Source organism: Podarcis bocagei (assembly GCF_964188305.1).
Source record: "Podarcis bocagei genome assembly, chromosome: 4".
NCBI classification, from domain to species: Eukaryota; Metazoa; Chordata; class Lepidosauria; order Squamata; family Lacertidae; genus Podarcis; species Podarcis bocagei.
Window position 1 is genome coordinate 77,234,917 of NC_138128.1, and position 16,191 is coordinate 77,251,107.

The 16,191-nt window shown below is 45.2% G+C and overlaps 1 protein-coding gene across 5 annotated transcripts in view; it reads left to right on the forward strand.

Annotated features, from left to right (window-relative positions):
• Window positions 1-208: 208 nt before the first annotated feature.
• Window positions 209-16,191, forward strand: part of RHOBTB1 (Rho related BTB domain containing 1) — a 55,863-nt gene continuing 39,880 nt past the window's right edge. The window contains exons 1-2 of one of the 5 annotated variants that reach the window (XM_081190868.1): window positions 209-307; window positions 10,011-10,099. The gene's annotated coding sequence lies outside the window, so the exon portion shown is untranslated. Of the gene's footprint in view, window positions 308-5,574; window positions 5,789-8,746; window positions 8,964-10,010; window positions 10,100-16,191 lie in introns of those variants that run through there. The other 4 variants (XM_081190869.1, XM_081190872.1, XM_081190870.1 and 1 more) reach the window with 4 other exon arrangements.

Consider the following 16,191-nt stretch of genomic DNA (forward strand, 5'->3'; position numbering starts at 1 on the left):
AAAGAGCATGTGATGGTGGCAGGTTGGAGGTTAGTAAATGATTGGTGAGTGATGCTAGATAATTGTAGACAGCAGGTGGTAAGAACTTTCAGAGTTCTTTCTATCCCAAATAGCTGATTCCTAAATGGTGGTTTGGGGCAATGTAGCATAGTCCTAAATAAAAACAAATCCGCTCACATTGTATAAAACACCATGTTTTTTCACCCCACAGGGAAGATAAGGAAACGTGTGAACAGTTGTCTCTAAGAAAGGATTCCTTTCTGACTGAGCTCTTACAATGGCTATGAACACCCTTTTTCTCTCGGTGGTGAGTAGAAATTTCTTCCTGGAAAATGTTTGTCACAGAAGTGGTGATAGATGAAAGTGCTTCACTAAAGCCATCCTTCATCTAACTATTTCTAGAACATGCCATCTGCAATATAAAATAACCTTTTTCTTGAAAAAGGCTCATTCACACGTGGACCACATTGTGGGACTAGACAGCACTTGTTTCCCTCTTATGGAAAACCACACACAGAGAGAGTCATAAAGGCAGATACATTGAATTTTATGAATAAAGTTGGTTTTATTCATCCTGGAGAATATTTTAAATTACCTCTTCTATGCATTTTCCTGAAAGGGAAATTGTATGTGTATATGCATATATAGCAATGTTGGTCACCAGCTAAAATGCAGGTACTGAATGTATTTTGTGCAAACTCTTCGCTCTGTATCAAGGTGTAGCTCATACATGTTGTTTGCTGAACTATAGTTACTGAAGTTATGTAGGCTTGCATATCTTATCAAAATTGGTTTCCTCTTTTGCAGCAAGAAAGGAGGAGGATGCCAGTTGGGGAAAGGGGAATGTAGTGCTGTGGGATTGAATTGAATGATCACTCAAGTATTCCTTACTCCCAACTCTTTGATTCTAGTGTAAGGCAGGGGCTGGGGAAGAGGAGGACTGCTAAACTACCCAAACTATAGCTTAGCTCAGTGTAGCGCAGCACCAAAACAGCCAGGAAGAGCAAATCAGCCACAATATCCTCTCTCAGAGTCTGCAAATTCATGCCAAGCCTTGGTTTGGCTTGGTGTCATGTGCAAACCAGGGGATAGTCACGTGCCTCAGCTAATTGTCCTGATCCAAATGCAGACCAAAATCTGAATTAATTTTACAGACATCCAGAGGACATCTAGAAAATTAAGCTGGTTATTTCCAGAGAGGGTAGAGTGAAGCAGAGTACTAATTTCTAGCAATGATGCTTATTTCATCCACCTTTAACTCTCCGCAGTCATCTTCTGTCTGTCATCTAAGTGATACAAATGTAACCAGCAAACCTTTCTTCATGATATTTGTTCTCCTAATTTGGGGGCTAACATCACAACTCTCTTGCAAAACCATCCTTTGCTTTTCAAAGATGTGTACCATTCACACAGAAGGCACCGTCTTGAGAGAGCTGTTGATTGTGGATTAAAAGTTTTTAATGTTTGATGTTTTATTGTGGTTTTATAATTTGTTGTAAGTGTCCCAGAGTGAGTGGGGCAACCCAACCAGATGGGTAGCTGAATGAATTAATCACCATTTTTCTGCTTTTCCCAAGTAAGCTCACCAAAGCACTGGAATGGTTTTGTCTGAAGTTAGCCATAGTTTCCAGTATTCACAAGAGGAGTCATGAAAATATGCTTGTGTGTATGCCTTTAACTAAACATGATGGGGGAAACCCTGAGCCTAGGGGTGTTGCTAGCTGCTTAAAGAACTTAGGGCACAGGTCTATGTCTATGAGATAAACTGACATGTGTGAATTTCTATGCATAAATGATCTATTGGGGAAAGCATAGCGGGATGGCTAAGGTTTCACTAACACTGACCTTTGTCGTATACCCAGCTGGCTTGGGGGTCAAAGTTAAAACCATGCTTTTTAAGTTTAAAAAATGGGGAGGGGCAAGATATCTGGCCCATCATAAAATCCCTGGGCTACTCAGGAATAATGTCCCTGGACAGACCTCTAATGAATGTCAGGGATTCAATACATGTTTCAAAACTGCTTTACTATTCTTTGTAACCTGTTGTTCAGCTACAACTGTTTGTGTGTGTGTGTTGCTTAAAAAAGCAATTACAGATCCCCAGAAATATAGTTTAATTATCAAAGCAATAAACAGAATTATAAATATTAAATAATGAGCTGGGGGGGGGAACCCAGTGGATCAGGATTGCTGATTGTTAAATACACTCTAGCTACATCATTCAGTGTCAGTGAAGACTAGATAAATGTTTTCTTTTCTTTTTGGTAATGTTCAAGTCACCGTTTCAAGTTTAAAAATTGTGGATCTAAATGTTATGGCAGCCATTGTCTGAGGTGCTGAACTGACTAAAATGCAAATGGCCTTTGAGTGAAGCACTGAAAATACAACTAGGGGACTTTTACTTCACTGCCTCTGTCATTGCTCTCCAAGTAAATTGCATTTGACAAGGCTGTTTCTCAAAGATTAGCAGTGGTTAGATTAAGCTGTCCTTGATTTTGCCATTTAATCTGGCACTGTTGTTTTGGTATAGTGAAGAGAACAAGACAACGGACAGCTCTTTTCCTGTTCTTTGAACTACATTAGCAGTCCTAAGACCATATCAGCTACTCAGGATCCTGCTGTGAGACTCCATCACTTAAGGCTTTTGGATAAAAGTGGCACTCCAGTGATGCATTCTGGACACAGAGCTGTTCATATGTCCTACCAAAAGCATACAATTCTTTGCCCAGGATGAGTTGAATTCTGCAACCTGTGTAAATTAGGCAAGTTGTGTAAATGCACATAGTAGTTCTACAGTGACTGTTTTGTGTGACATACTTGGCTTTTGCTAGTCATAAGGAAGGACAAGGAGTTAGGATGTGTGCACCCCAACTATTCGGCTGCTCCTCTGGCTTTATGAGAATTTCACAAGGCATGGTTTACTTTCAAGGGTGTGTTTATAGCTGCAAGGGCTCAAAATATGTGACATATCCACAAGGCTGCCCGTGAAGTTGTCTATCAAAGTGACAAAGGAGAAACAGTAGCTCAAGGCAGCATTCTCCTGTCCTTAGCAGTGTTATGAAGCTTATATAAGTTTAACAGAAATGGAAGCATTGGATATAATCTGGAAAATGCTCCAAGCAACATAAACACTACTCAGTACTCCAACCTCTTATTTAATCCTTTTAGGAATTTCAGGGTTCCCTTTCCTTGACATCCAGGATTTCTATGTATTGCTCAGGATAGTTGCATTAGTTGCACTCGCTTTGCAGCTTGTCTAATACTTAAATGTTCAGTCTCTTTATAGCAAATCAACAAATTTCAAATGAAATTTAAGAGTACAGTGGTACCTCGGGTTATATACGCTTCAGGTTCCAGACCTGACCCAGAAATATTACCTTGGGTCAAGAACTTTGCTTCAGGATGAGAACAGAAATTGTGCAGCGGTGGTGCAGCAGCAGCAGGAGGCCCCATTAGCTAAAGTGGTGCTTCAGGTTAAGAACAGTTTCAGGTTAAGAACGGACCTCCGGAACGAATTAAGTACTTAACCTGAGGTACCACTGTATAGTCTGTACTAAATGGGTTACCAAACATGAAGGGTTGGAGAGATACCAACCCCCTTATTTCTTTCACTGTATTAATAAGCAGGTATGAATATACAGTCGCAAGGATTAGGAGGTTTGACTGTGCCCACATCCTGCATCTCATTCGTTCAGCCCTCTCTTTCTTGGCCAAGTGTAAGTCCAGTGCCCTGAACTTTATTGCCTTACTCATTATTAACCCTACTGATTTTGAAGTGACTACTCATGCACATGTGTTTACCTGATATATACCAAGATTTATCTTGGCATAGAGATGGAGTGATGGGGTGAAGTTTCCCCTGCTGCATTTCTTCCTGTTTGGTTTGTGCGAAAGCAGGCATGATATGTGGACCTCCATGTGTTGTTTGAGTAGAAGTTCCATGGTTGGGGGGTGATGGAAGTTGGAGTCAACAACAAGAGGTGGTCAGTGGTTCATCATTCATGTGTTAACAGCACAGGAGTCTAGATAGAAAAAGTGATGTACACTTATAATTGCAGCTACCATTTGGGGAAACTGCATATATGTCATAAATTATAACGGTAAAGGTAAAGGGTCCCCTGACCATTAGGTCCAGTCGTGACCGACTCTGGGGTTGCGGCGCTCATCTCGCTTTATTGGCTGAGGGAGCTGGTGTACAGCTTCCAGGTCATGTGGCCAGCATGACTAAGCCGCTTCTGGCGAACCAGAGCAGCACACGGAAACACCGTTTACCTTCCCGACGCAGCGGTACCTATTTATCTACTTGCACTGGCATGTTTTTGAACTGCTAGGTTGGCAGGAGTAGGGACCAAGAAACGGGAGCTCACCCCGTTGCGGGGATTCAAACCGCCGACCTTCTGATCGGCAAGTCCTAGGCTCTGTGGTTTAACCCACAGCACCACCCACGTCCGTCATAAATTATAGTTGTGTTATTAATATGTTCAATCTCTGTTGCCCACGCTTTGTTTATAAGTATAAAGGGACTTCTTCCTTTACCATGCATGTCTGTTGCATAGATCAACTGTGAGCTAACACCACAAGCCTAGTTTGTGAAATCCACCATCTGATGTGGAATGAAAGAGGTGATTCTGCAAGGGCAAATTACTACCTCTCAGCCAAACTTTTTAAGGCACATGCAACAGATAAAGACACAAGTCTCCTGTTTTGTTTTAAGGAATGGCATGGGATGCTTACCCCCTTACTCCTCTAGCTACTTTCCTGCTCAAAATCGCCCTATAAGCTGCTTTTTTGTCTCGATAATATAGTGTTGGGCAATCTAGCTGTGAGTAGCTTCTAGTTCGCTTTCTAGTGAGTAGCTTCTAGTTCGCTTTCGTGGAGGTTCTTTAATTTTACAAAGGCTTCTCATTGGTGGTCTTGATTCACTACATTTTATCTTAGAACATTGTGCATATTTATGTACTTAAACCATGTATATGCCGCTTAGCTACACTTGCCTCTGAGCAGATGCAAAGGCAGCATGTGACAAATGTGTTTACAAGCATGGACATAATGCAGGCATGTCCCCCAGGGAGCCAGGTGTGACTGCAGCTCCTCCCTGAGTGTACAGATGGTGATAAATGCAGGTTTTTCTGTGTGCTGTGTGGAATGGCCCTGCCTCTCCACACGGCGGTGACTGAGGTGAGTTTCTTCTTGGTTCGGGGCTGGGATGCCACAAAGGAGCCGAATGCCTTTGAGATGGCGACTCCGTGAGATCAGCTCGCGCGGTGCAGATCTAAGGCTCTCTTGCAATTTCTGCCGATGGGGGCGGTGAGTAAACAGAGCGACCCGGACTGTGCATACACAGTGTTGGCGCTCGCCCGCCGTGTCTGTGTTGGGCGCTGGCAGGCGCCTCAGTCCCCGCCTCCTTACGCAGAGCCACCCGGCCCCGTTTTCATGAATGAAATCCAATCGGCTGAGTATAAATAGACCCGAAGGCTGCCGACGTCACCATGAGAGCGGCTCCTACCGCTGCTCCGGAGCTCGGCTCTTTTGCATTGCACTCCAGATTCACCCTGAATCCCGAGGGGGGGAGGGAGGAGCGGGTCTAGCCGGAGAGAGCGCATCGGCTGCAGCTGCAGGAACGGGGCGAAGGGCAGCTCCAGCGCCATGCTGCCTTTGTGCAAAGTTGGCGGGCGGCTCTCTGGCATTGCGCGCCCCGTGTAAGGAGCGGCTGCTGCTGCTGCTGCTGCTGCCGGGGGCCGCCGCCGTTGCTCAGCCGCGGAGGCTGCAAGGCACCAGTCCCTGCCGGGTAAGGCGCCGTGTTCCGCCGCCGCCGCGCGTGATCGTGCCCAAGTTTTGCGCGCGCTGCATCCCAGCATCACACCCCCTTCCTCCCGCGCCCGTCCGCTCGCTCGCGTCTTTGCCGGCCACACGTGCAAGGTACCCCCTCCCAAAGTGTTATATGGCAGAAAGTTAACGCGGTAGGACATTAAGCCTGACGGGGGCAGTAACAGCGGGGTTGCCCCAAGGGATCTCAGGCCTTTGACCCAGGGAGCTGGTGACAGTCCATAACAGGCGGGTCGCTCCCACACCGGTGGTCTCCCGTGATGCCAGATTTGCTGACCGGGCACTATTCCCAGGTTGGCACGGTTGACCGGCGGGAGGGAGGGGATGCTCACCTCGGAAGTACTGGAGGCAGAACCTAAAGGCATCATAACTTGTCCCCCTTTGTCCGTGCAAATGCACACTGGCCTGCCTTAGCCTTTGCTGTGTCTGCCGCGTCTGTTGTGGGTTGCTGTGACAACAGCCAGGGGGCTACCATGAGAGGGCTTGCAATGGACACAGGGGGCGTACAAGTTCAAGCCAGCAGCCAATGGTTGCTTCTTGGTGTCTGAAGAAGAAGCCCACCATATATATTATTATATGTCCTGTGTGTGTGTGTGTGTGTGTGTCAGTCATGGGGAAAGCAAGTCTGCTGAATGTTTGAATGAGTGGGAGAAACACAGTTTGCAACCCAGCCAAGCCATTTATTTCAGTTGCAGGACAGCAGGTGTGCCACTAATAGGAATAGTCTTAAGAAGTCCTGAACTTTGGCTGCATCATGCTTATGATATTTATACTGTAATAAACATTTTAATAGAACTATTGGGTTCCTCCTCCTCCTTTCTCTGCCCCTATTCCTTTTTGCTTGGAGCTTGTGGTTTCCAGCAGCCCCAGCATCCCTGTCAAAGCAGAAAAGGCAAGGCAAGCAGTTCGAGCCAGTCCTTTTGACCGACTTGGCTGCTGCTGGCCATAACGCAAACCATGCGGCTGAAAAGCTGGCTTTGCACATCTGTTCGCACGGAACCGTGAAGTTCTGCATATGGTCACAGCGAGAGCTGGCAGGCGATGCCAGAATATTCTCAGCAACTGACAGTAGCTCACCCGCCGTTTGTTTTCTGTTCCTGGACGTTCTCTTGAACAGCAGCCAAGCATGTAGCGCCTAGCAAACTGGCGGCATTAAATAAATGCTAAGTAGTGCTGGAGCTATTTTTTAAAAATAGGAGAAGATAGAAAACATGTATGTGGCTCATTCAACCTGTCATATGTATTTTTGGAACCCGGCCAACGGCCATTACAATGGTTCGCTTAATTAATCATTGCTAAGTCAGAAGTTTGCAGAAGACGGTTCTGCATACCTATCATGCTTCTTTTGCCCTCTTCAAGAAAATATGCTTTGCTTATACCTGAAATTACCTTTTGAATTATCATTTTTTAATGAGCAAAGCTCTTCTAAATGTTTTGTGAGCAATAAAGCAAACAAATAAGACTTCTTTAAAACATTATTTCCTTTTTAGTGTTGTTTTGCATGCATTAGTGGTATCTATACAGTGACTAATATGCAGTTGTCCAAAGGCCTAAGAAGTTTGTGCTTCTGGACTACTTTTGGATGGTTGATAGCTGGGATCAGTTGAAGTACATTCTTATCTAGGAGACACTTTTTTCAGTGGATTGGGAAGAAAAATCAATCATCTCTCAGGAAACTTTGAACGCACTATTGCTACAGTTTGATCAAAATCCATATATGAATTTGGCTTAAGTTTACAGTGTTTGCACTAATATTCCACTGTCTGCTCTTAGGCCTTTATCACATAAAAGCTTTATTTGACAATGAATAGTTTGGCATCATTCTAACAAGAAGAAGGGTTATTAAGGCAATAATTAAGTCCCATCATCCCTACATCTATTAATATATAGAATAAAGCAACATATTAATATACAAATGGAAGGAATGTGGGGTTTGGAAACATCCAACAAGGCTGTTTATTTAATTATTTGGTAAAGTCCTTTTGCGTTAAAATATGGCAGCCATAGAAGTTGATTCAAATACCAGTAAGTAATATTTTCTTGTTGTGAAGAAGAGAGATAATGCATCTATAAAGACTTGTATCTGGTATCATTTTCTCAGAGTAATGGGAAGAACTTCCCTCCTAATGATACAGTGGCACTTGCTGCAGTCCAGCAACAGTAATGTAAGTGATGTACAAATGTAAAGGAGAGGAAGGCTTAGGAACATAGTTTCACTTACCTCAGTATTGTCTACACTAGCCTCCTCCAACCTGGTACCCTCCAGATGTTGGTCTGCAACTTCCATCATCACTGGCCATGCTGGCTGGGGCTGATGGAGGCCAACATCTGGAGGGTGTCTGGGTGGGGAAGACTGGTCTATACCGAAGAAATGTGGCTCTCCAAGGTTTCAGGCAGAAAAACGTTTCTAGCCCTGCCTGCAGTTGTCAGGGATTGAATCTAGCATCTTCTTCATGCAATGCAGATAAACCAGCATTGAGCTAAAGCCTTCCTCTTGTTGTAATGGTGGAAGAGGTGCAATGGTACACTGACATTGTTGCTGTCATTTGCGTTTATGGTGCTTTCAGCAGAAGTGGTCCCATGGTGGTAAGCACTTTTTTTAATAATAAAGAAGAGGATGAGAAAAGTGTACTCCAGTGCTAGGGGGCACTAGGGAGCTCACAGCTTCAAAGAAAAAGCAACGGGCCTAGAAATTGTGAGCTGCAGTGTGGAAAGGAATAACCTTGCCCTGCTTTTTCTTTAAGAAGCTACTGAAGCATTCTTGAGCTGAATGCTTAAAACAAATTTCCTGCCATATACTAATGTAAAAACCATGAAAACAAGCTCTTAGTCTGTATAGACACTGAGAGATCATGTTTTGTCATCAGTGATGACACGAAACTGGCATTGATGTCACAGGCACTATCCAATTGATGGCTGTTGCAGGCATAAACCTGGGCCGGGGGATGTTAGAATCCTAGTAGGTATATTTCAAAATATGAAAATGCCACCAGAAAACTGGTTTTACAGTGATGAAAGTGCAACAGGAATAAAAGCCATAAATGTGTATATTGTGCACACAACAAGAAGAGGACAATAGCATTTCCACAGCTCGGAAAATGCATCAGCTGTATGAGCCTAAGAAGAAGAATATTGGTGTATGCTTTCATATCTTTAATTTATACTGTATGCCAGAGTGTTTGTACAAGCAAGCTGTCAGTGACCTCAATGGCAGTGAGGGCTGTTTAAAAATGTTTACATTGGACAGTTGAGTTGATTCATATGGGAAAAGAATTCTTTACAACAGGGGCCATCCTGCAGGGGGACTAAGAAACAGATTGGGGTGGGATTCATAGTGAAGAGACAAGCACAAAAAACACAATTTCAGTATGACTTTTTCTCCTTTGTTGTGCTTTATGGTGCTGTTGCTTCAAGCTTTGTTAAAGTTACCATTCATATATGGCACATTGCAGAGTAACATACAGTGGTACTTCAGGTTACAGACACTTCAGTTTACAGACACTTCAGGTTACAGACTCCACTAACCCAGAAATAGTACCTCGGGTTAAGAACTTCAGGATGAGAACAGAAATCGCGTGGCGGCAGCAGCAGGAGGCTCCCTTAGCTAAAGTGGTGCTTCAGGTAAAGAATAGTTTCAGGTTAAGAATGGACCTCCAGAACGAATTAAGTTCTTAACCTGAGGTACCACTGTATTTTACTATGTACGATCCTTCTCTCTCTCCCCCACCCCACCCCAAGGAGTTTATATTATATATTTTGTCAACATCAGAGTCAAGGGAGGAGAGGATAAGAGGAAAACAAGGGCAATCGGGGATAAATGTTAGCAAATGAAATTTCATTTAATTATGCTTCATTTTGATTGGGGTTTGGTCCAAGGCATCACAAAAAAGGTGCTTTTGTTTCTTTTCTAATCTGCTGGTGTGGCATTTGGCCACACAAATGGACCACCGAGCTTTATCCTATCCTACATCCATTGCAGTGCAACTAGAGGCAATGTCTTGAGAGAGCTGCTGCAGCATCCAGTGCAAGGCAACTAGAGCTGGGCACTCTGCTGGCCTCCAAAAGCTAGGAGAAAACCATGCTGCCAGAGCTGCCAGCCAACTGGCATCAGGGCCTTAGGATGAGGTGCAAGAGGCCATTGGAAGCCTCAATTAAACACTTTCCCTTTTGCCATACACTTGCAGGGCTTACGGGCTTCATGCACCAGTACCAAGGAACAACATTAATTGCTTCAGCACAGCAGAAAGTACCATTTCCCAACAAGAAAATAAATGTCTGTTGATGATGGTGCTGGGAACCTGATTCTATGTTGAGCACAGAATGCTGCAAATATTCCACTGTTACATCTGCATTAGGAAATGGTAGCACAGAAGTCTCACAAAACAGGTGGTGGAAAGTGAGCTTGCCAGTGTCTCTTGTGCCAACTGCCAAGCCCAGGAGGAGCACAGGCAGAAAGACAGGCTCTCTCAGACATGGCATAATGTGGGTTTTCTGCACACAGTTTTGTATTGTGAAATGTTTTGATTTGGAAAACTAGAAGCATTACAGTGTGAAATGTGATTTCCTACAACAATTTTCAGATGTTTTCAGTGTAAACACTGCACATCAGCTGCATGCTAAATAAACCAACTCAGCATTGACTGTTGATTGTTGTGTCAACATGCTTTGGTTCTAATCTTACTCGCGCTGCAGAAACTGGTAATTTCAAGGCAAAATCCAGGATTTGTACTAGGGAAGGAATTCCCCTTTTATTTTCACATTGCTTTATGATACAATGTGAACCTAATAATTGTATTGTTTAGATCAGATCAAAGTCTGTGTAGTCCAGCATTCTGTTTATAGCAGAAGGCAGCCAGGTATTTTTGGAAGTTCAAAAGTAGGACATGAAGATCATAGAACTGTAGAGTTGGATGGGACACCAAGGGTCATATAGTTCAGCCCCTGCCGTGCAGGGATCGCAGTTAAAGAATCCATGAAAAGGGCCACTCAACCTCTGTTTAAAAACCTCTAATAAAGGAGAGTCCACCTCCTTCCAGTGTAGTTCATTCCACTGTCAAACAGCTCTTACTGTCAGAAAGATCTTCCTAACATTTACATGGAATCTCCTATCTTATAATTTGAATCAGTTGGGTTTTGATTGTAGCTATTGCCTCTGAAAGACTCTCTGGTATGGATAATATTGTTGTGGACCATCTTTATGCACCTTTTTGTCGAGGTGATACCCTAAAACTTTTCTTTCCCAACACTAAGTAGTATGATTTTGTAGATGATACAGGCTGCTAGCCCATGTAACACAAGAGGTAATATTTCAGCTAGAGCAACTCTATCAGTGAAGCAGCATGTGTTTGTATATTAACTTCTGCTTCTAAAGTTGAATTTAAAGGGGTAGATCTCATAGGATTCTTAAACAAAATGTGCATCAGTTCAGATACTGTCCTGGTTTAGACAACTGTGAATAAGGCCTGGTGAACTGTGGTGTGTTCTTCTTGATTAGCAAAGTACAATTTCTGAGTTAAAATGCACCAAAGTTTGTACATGACTGTAGATTAGAAGAAGGGAAAAGAACAGAACAGATGATTGTACTCCCTGTCCTCCTATTCTTCCAAGGTTTGAGTTTTTCAAGAGTTTGGAGAAGCCCAAAGTTTCAAGGCCAGCACCATATCAGGGTGAGCAGACATTCAGGGATCCAGAATGTGTCAGTATATTGCTTTTGAATGTTAGAGCTCATGCCCTCTACCTCTTGGGCCTTAACGGCAAAGGCACCACCAGGATATGCTACAGATCGAAAAGAAACATCTCTGCTATCACAAGATGGAAGGAGCATGTAAATCTGGTCTTTGGAAAGGGATGAAGTCCAGAATTACCAAGAACAACCTATTCTGCCATTCTCATTTAGCTGCTCTCAAATAAGTAGCATTTTTTGTCTCAACAACAGAATAGGACCTTTGGTCAAGTAGTTGAACTTGTCCTTTGCCTCTTGAAATCCAATTTGTTTGATGTAACAGCAGCAGCAGCAGCAGCAGCACAGTTTCTCTGTCAAACAAATAATTCTAACATGAGTGTGGTTGTTTTCTTTTTTTATTTCAATTTTTAGTAGTTATCTTGAAATGGAACTCTAGCATACCTGAAGAAAAGAAAAGAGGGGAGAGGAAAGGCAACAACAGAGCCTAGTGTGATATAGTCAGTTTTAGAAAACAAAGTGCTATGCGTCGAAGGAAGTGAATAGCAGCAAGTTATTCTGTTGCAGCTCATGGACAGCCAGTGCTTTTGACTTCTAGAAATTTTATCTCTATGTCCTTGACCATCTGCATTCTTTCGACCATTCTCCTTTTATCTGCCCCAGCTTTCTCATGCCGCCTTCTTCTCGGAAACTAACCAGTTGTACTTTGTATTGCCTTTCTTCACCAGAGTAACCTTATAGGTTCTGACTATGACACCGTATCTTTCTTCCTGGTAAATTTTTTAAAAGCTCAGTTGTTTGACCACATCTGCACTGCTTTTTCAGCATAGTCTTCGGCTATAGTTACGAATCCCAATTTCAATGATTTATTTTCCTTTCTTGTCATTCTCTTGCTCCTACAAGCTGCGTAGTATTGTATGCTTCTGTGGTGGGTGCAGAGGTCAGGGGCAGGTGTGTAAGGGTGGGGGTGTCCAGAAGTTATTTTTCATACTTGGGATGCATCTAGGTGTGTGTGGGTTTTTTTACACCTACTTTTATTCACCTGAGTTGCCACTCTTCTACCCATTCAACCCTCTCCAGTCCAAAAAGAAATGTTAGCAATTATCTCACCCCTCCTCCTTTGATTTCAACAACTTGTAAAAAATAAAAGGAAAAGAACTTGTGTTATTCATATGCCACTGTTCCCTATAATGACTCACCCATTATTTTGCCCCAGGTCTGGAGGGAGCACAACCCTGTTGATCTTCTTAGATCTTTCATTAGCGTTTGATACTATCAACCATGGCATCGTCTTCTGCAGTCTACAGGATGTGGCCACCAGGGACACTGTTCTCCATTGGTCCCAATCTTATCTCTGGGGGCAGTTCTAGAAGGTAGCATTGGATGAGTGTTTCTTGACCCCCTAGCTCTTGAGCTATGGGGTGCCACCAGAGTTTGAAATTTGCCAAGTACAACTTGGCTATCAGCCACTTGCTACCAAGAGAAGATGCCTGGGCTCCAGGATAGCTCATGACATCTCCACCATCTGGAGGTTACATGCCTGGGGATCCTTGGATCTTGCCTGTTTTCAGTATTCATGATATTTTATCTGCATAATCAGAACACATTTCAGGAACCAAAAGGTTGTATTGAAAAATATGACTTTAGAGCTGTCTGGCCCCAAAATGGCAACTAGTCATTCCTTTTTGGTGACCATAATCCTGGTTTAAGGAGCCATTTGGTGCCTAGCTTCTACATCTCAGTTTGTCAGAGTATGTCACAGATCATGTGGTCTAAACCACCGAGCCTCTTGGGCTTGCAGATCGGAAGGCTGGCAGTTCAAATCCGTGTGATGGGGTGAGCTCCCGTTGCTCTGTCCCAGCTTCTGCCAACCTAGCAGTTCAAAAGCATACCAGTGCAAGTAGATCGGACCATCGGCTGGGTGAGGACTGCAGGGCCTGCTCCCCTCCAGGGCCTTTTCCAACTGGCCCAGGGGGCGTGGCCCAGGCCCTTTCTCCCAGCTGTAAAGGGACTCCTGCTGCAGGGAAGCCTCGGACCATCGGCTGGGTGAGGACTGCAGGGCCTGCTCCCTTCCAGGGCCTTCTCCAACTGGCCCAGGGGGCGTGGCCCAGGCCCTTATTTGGAACAAACTTTTGGGGAAGCTGGGAAGTGTTCTGCAATTGCTTCCCTGTTCCAATGTGTTTTAAAATGTCCTCAAGCAGTCGGTGGCAATTTAAATTTGTATTTCTTTTTTTCCTTTTTTCTCTTGTTGGGGGTGGGTGGGTGTAATGGATATTTGGTTGGGGATTAATTTTAGTATAATTGTTCTGTTTTTGTTTTCTGTTGTTTTATTGGTTCTGTATAGTTTGTGTTTTGTTTTTAAGGGGCGGGATCAGGGCTGCCTGGGAGTGAGGCCCCAGCCAACACGATGGCTGGGACAAGTTCCACAGGGGGGGAAGCACTGGGACATCCGATCTCGGTGATCATGGGCAGGAGGCGGAGTTACGCTAAGACCAGACCATGTCATTACCGAGGAGGCAGGTTTAGTCGTTGTTTGAAGACTATCCCTGCCTCCGGGTCTGGCCTTGACCAGATGGATACTGGAATCAACAGGGGAAACCCACATAACCTGAAGGTGTTGCTGTGTAATGCCAGGTCAATGATGAATAAAACCACTGCCATCCACGACCTGATTGTGGATGGAGGATTTGACCTGGCTTGTGTGACAGAGACCTGGTTGAATGAGGCAGATGGGCCTGTCCTTGCTGCCGCTTGCCCACCAGGTTTCTCTTACGCACAGCAACCCAGGTCATGTGGGCGGGGAGGGGGGGTTGCAGTGACTTTTAGGAAGTCATTAGTTTGCATCAGGCGTCCTACTGGGAAGACCCAGTTTTCTGAGTGCATGTTCTGGAAGTTGGGCAATAGGGGCAGTACAGGATTCCTTTTGGTGTACCGACCTCCCCGCTGCACCAAGGATTCCCTGCCCGAGCTGCTTCAGGTCATGGCGGATGTTCTCCTGGAGACACCTAGTTTTGTTGTCCTAGGGGATTTTAACATCCACGCCGACACAACCTTACAAGGGGCCGCTCGGGACTTCATGGAAAGCATGGCCTCCATGGGGCTGTCCCTGAATAAGTTGGGCCCAACTCATAGTCATGGACATGCCTTAGACCTGGTATTCACCTCTAGTGACGTGGGTGATCTGACACTAAGTAAAAGTGAAACCAAAGAAGTGCCATGGTCAGATCACTTCCTGGTGCAACTGGACTTCTCCACGACCCTTCCCCTCTGCAGGGAGGTGGGACCAATTCGGATGGTCCGCCCCCGCCACTTAATGGATCCAAATGGTTTCCAGAGAGTGGTAGGGGATGCTTTATCCCATGTTGATGGCCTTTCAGCTGATTCCCTGGTGGCCCGCTGGAATGCAGAGTTAACCAGGGCTATCGACTGTCTGGCTCCGAAGCGCCCTCTCCGATTGCATGGAGCCCGGACAGCCCCGTGGTTTTCTTCGGAGCTGAGGGCAATGAAACAATCGCTGAGACGGCTAGAGCGTCGGTGGCAGAAAACTCACTCCGAATCTGACTGGACACAGGTTAGAGCTCAACGTCGAGCCTACCAAGTGGCGATAGCGACGGCGAAGAAGACTTTCTTCACCGCCTCTATTGCATCTGCAGAAAATAGTAGCAGGAGACTCTTTCAGGTGGTCCGCAATTTAACGGAACCACCTTTACCACTGGGGCCTTGTAAAGACCCCAAGATCTCCTGCAACGATTTTGCAAAGTTTTTTGCAGATAAAATCACTCATATTCGGAAGGAGCTAGACACCACCGTGGGAGCAGGGCTGGGGCGGGAGAGTGCTAGAGCCCTGTCTGGTCAAATTGCATGGAATCAATTTCAATCCGTTACCCCCGAGGATGTGGACAGGCTGCTTGGACGCGTGAAACCAACCACCTGTCTCCTTGATCCTTGCCCATCCTGGCTAATAAAAGCAAGCCGGGAAGGGCTGGGCGATGGGCTCTGTGGGGTGGTGAATGCTTCCCTCTGTGAGGGAACATTCCCAGATCCGCTGAAAGAGGCGGTCATTAAACCGCTTCTTAAAAAACCATCTTTAGACCCGGCCAGTATGGCCAACTATCGCCCAGTCTCAAATCTTCCATTCTTGGGCAAGGTGATTGAGCGTGTGGTTGCTGAACAACTCCAGGCACGCCTGGAGGATGCGGACCATTTGGATCCCTTCCAATCAGGGTTCAGGCCTCATCATGGGACTGAAACTGCCTTGGTCGCACTGGTTGATGATCTCCGGCGAGCTAGGGACAAAGGTGAGAGTTGTTTCCTAGTTCTGCTGGATCTCTCAGCGGCCTTTGATACAATCGACCATAACATCCTTCTGGACCGTCTAGAGGGGTTGGGAGCTGGGGGCACTGTTATACAGTGGTTTCGCTCCTTCCTCCTGGGCCGTGTTCAGAAAGTGGTGGTGGGGGATGAGTGTTCAGACCCTTGGGCCCTCACTTGTGGGGTGCCTCAGGGTTCCGTCCTCTCCCCCATGCTTTTTAACATCTATATGAAGCCGCTGGGAGAGATCATCAGGGGGTTTGGACTGGGTGTCCATCAATATGCAGATGATACCCAGCTCTACCTTTCTTTCAAATCAGAACCAGTGAAGGTGGTGAAGGTCCTGTGTGAGTGCCTGGAGGCGGTTGGAGGAT